This window comes from Diabrotica undecimpunctata, chromosome 6 (genome assembly GCF_040954645.1).
Source record: "Diabrotica undecimpunctata isolate CICGRU chromosome 6, icDiaUnde3, whole genome shotgun sequence".
Lineage (NCBI taxonomy): Eukaryota > Metazoa > Arthropoda > Insecta > Coleoptera > Chrysomelidae > Diabrotica > Diabrotica undecimpunctata.
Genome location: NC_092808.1, coordinates 129,584,145 through 129,588,043, shown reverse-complemented (window position 1 = coordinate 129,588,043; position 3,899 = coordinate 129,584,145).

Below are 3,899 nucleotides of genomic sequence, written 5' to 3'. Positions count from 1 at the left end.
TCCTTTGAAAAGATAGAATCCGAAACGGCCAATTTTATTTTCGACCCAAACATTGCTTCGTAGGGAGACTGTTTTATTCCTGCATGAAAGGCACTGTTTTTCATTAATTTAATAAATTTATGGCCTTCAAACCATTTAGATGTATTATTTGTTTGCATTCACGTTATTAGCATATCCTGCATGTCACGATTAGCCCTTTCGACGCTTCCTTGCGACTAACTATGCCGAGGCATTCCATGACCAATTTTTAAACCCCGCCACATATTTTTCAGTTTATTTATTACTGTGTTAACGAACTCATGGTCATTATCCGATTGGAGTTTTCAAGGTGCTCCAAAAATGCAGAAAATTTCTACCAAATGTGTAGCTACTTCATCTGCCTTCTTTGAAGTTAAAGATCCTAATTGCACGAATTTTGTAAGGTGATCCTGATATACAAAGATAAAACGAAATGGTCCATCAGCTTCGGATTGCATGTCGATCAAATCAACTTACACCGACTATTCATTTCAGAAAATATCATAGGTTTTACAAGGCCTTTTCTTCTTAAACTGACTTTTGCTGACAGCTTCTTTCACTTGATTACAAATTAAATCATATGTTTTAAGAGATAAATAGGCACTGTTGTCATCCCTTTTTGTGGAAATAATTTTATCAAGATTCTCGTAAAACCGGTCTTTAAATTCATTAGACATATTAAACACTTAAATTTTCACTTTCTAATAACAATACTTCTTGTACGAATGCCACTTGATTACGCATCAAAACAATGTGGTCTTTAACAAGACGCTTGTGTTAATGTCGAGATCAGCCGGTTAATGTCCGATTGAAGGCTGAAGATCATTTATCTTCGGCTATTAACCAACTAAACTGGTGAATCTCGATATTTATTGGGTAATGTTGAGATTAACCTGATTTCTGACGTTAACCGTAACATATATATGTCACTGAATATTTCGCTGGTAAATTCCTCTATATCAGTTTCATTATCTGTTTCGCATTTCCTGCACCAGGATAATAGTTTCCAGTAACCATAGCTGTGATCATTTTTCAGTTCTCGTCTGCTAAGTTCCATTAATCGAGATGAAAACCTCGGCTCAATGTTTTAAGCACATGTCTATTTGTTTTTATGACTTTTTTCTAGTTACTTTTAAAGTTTTCTTTAGGGAATTTTGATGAAGCTTCAGAATGGTTCTAGGTCCCTGAAATTTTCTGTCACTCTCTATTTGAGTAAATACATCAGGCTGGAACACTAGAGTTGGGGACCTGGCTGTCTGATTCTTCACTGAATTTGCTTATATATCCTATGACTCCTGATGTAGTTCTATGCAGTTTATAAATCATATTTGATCGCCATTACTATAGGAGATGACCTGATGACCGTAGATGGTATGATTGTATTAATTTTTTTAGTGAATTTAGAATTTTATAATTCTAGTATCATCATATCCGGATTCATCTGAATGATGGGTTCCTCAAGTATGGTGATAAAATAAAATAGTGCGAAATGAAATTAATAATCAAAATAATAAGCAAACGCTTTACACAAAACAATAAAATTAATGAATACAACATGACGTTAGTAATTTGTTAGCTTGCCTAATTAATGGATTAATAATTAACGTCTTCGCACATTAGTAATTCAATTTTCAATAAAATATTCCCACTTATTTTTTAATTACTGAGTTCACCGCTCGATTTTCATTGATAGGAGGAAATGGGATCAAGATTGGGAAAATTAGTGGACCATTTCATCAATACAATGTCAACAACATTCAGATATTTAATAACCTCGTTCAGATAATTTAATACATATACGTAGAGGCGAACATTATCCTACATGAATAAAAAATCAGTCTGCGCATGGCATTACATTAAGGGCAAAATTAAGGGCAAAAGAAATGTGGGAAGAAGAAAAATATCGTGGCTTCGTAATCTACGTGAATGGTTCGGGTGTAGTTCGATTGAACTTTTTAGGCGCGCTGCTAACAAAGTCGCAGTGGCCATGATGATTTCCAATCTCCGCTAGGAGTGGCACGAGAATAAGAAGATGGCATTACATAATGTACAGGAACCAATTCTGTACGGGCCAATCCCACTCAAAACATTATACAGACTCCACGAAACGAGTGTCTTAGAAACATGTTACAACTTATGCTGAGACACATCTAGTGAAACGAGTTGCAACAGGTCATTTTCTCATAATATGGCTCAGATATTCTAATTTGCGCTCTCTGATTGTATGAATGATCTTGTAAAGATATATTCTTAGCGATTCTAGTATTTAAATTTTAGTTTTCATTAATATCCGTCATGGTAACAGGAGTTTATGACTTCAGTGTCAGAAGTTTCGGAAAAGGGCATTAGAATCATCATAGAAGAAAACATCATTTGGAGAAACTAAAATGATTTTAACAATTATGTAGTAAAATACGTTTCAAAAGCTTTTTTCAGTTTTATAATCTATTTTTGGATTATTACAAGAAGTGTAGGAAAATATATTATCTGTTCTGTTATTCTCTTAAGTAAATCATGAAGGAAACCAGGGAAAAAGTTCTATCCAAACGATGTAATCGATGTAAAGTTTAGGTTTAAAACTATTATTTTATTTCAATATTGGTATCAAATTCTATTCGACTAAGTTCTATAACAAATGGTGTATCTCCAATGTTTTTATGTTTTGCTAAACATAGATTTTTATACACCTCTTTGGAGGCCTTGTCATTGGACCTCACGCTTAAGTGCTTTATTTTTATCTCCTTATTGTACACATTATTTTTTTCCTAAAAGGTAACAAATCTTTAGGATGATCGTATATTTATGAAGTTCTTTAATAAGTACATTAGTTGGTCTGTCAACTAGCTTAGAAAGACCTAATTGATGTACTGTCCGTTTTTTATCACGATAAACAGCTTGTTATTCGGCATTTATTCCTTAATACACTATTAAAATATAAAGCACATTTATTATAGAACCTTAATCTAACAGTAGGATAAATACAGACAAATCATTTTGTAATCTTCAGAGCTCTGATATATCAGTGTTCTGCGGATAGTCGAAAATCATATTTTTGTTCTTTTTGGATGATTACTTAAAGACATAATATAGATCATTTTGAGTATAATTTATGTTTCAAAATAATTGTAATAAAATACTGTAAACCTTTATTAAACTGCCAGATAACGAAATTTTTTAATTACACAAAACATTTATATAGGGATACCCAAGGCACTTGTTATTTATTGCAATGTTTATAACTGGAACTCCCTAGGTTTTTTCAATAACAAGAAATATATTATACAATGTACTAAATACATTTTTTTATTGGGTCGGTTTGGTACTTTCTTTTTTCGCATGGATTAATAAAAGATACTTCTTGAAATAGTACTCACCAAAGATCTTCAAACAAATAGACCGATAAGTGTTATAGTACTCATCAGATTTTTTCGTACATTACAGGATACTTATCCGTTTGAAAATATTTTTTGGTTAGTTAGTAGAGGTTCATAGGCATTTCAATTCGTTCTTGTATGTCTTTAGTGACAATGGAACATGTGGGATTAAGTGGTATCCAGGGTCTTGGATTCGTGTTCGAGTTGTGATTTTTGCTTGTACAATATTCGGTTTTTAAGTAGCGGTACATGTTGGGAGAAGATTTGGGGTGTCATTCCTAGTATAGATACTTCCTAATAATATCTATTTCGATCGCTTCTTTTATTATTGTATCATGCTGTATAGGTAACAACATTTAGATTAAGAGAGGTGGCCTTTCGGCCTATTCCACTGCGACCTTTTCAGATCTATTGTGGTCCTCTAGTCCTAGATAACATTCTCTAGCCTGACCCTTTTTATAAAGTCTAGTAGCTTCGAGACTGTACCTTCCATGTAGCTATTTGCCG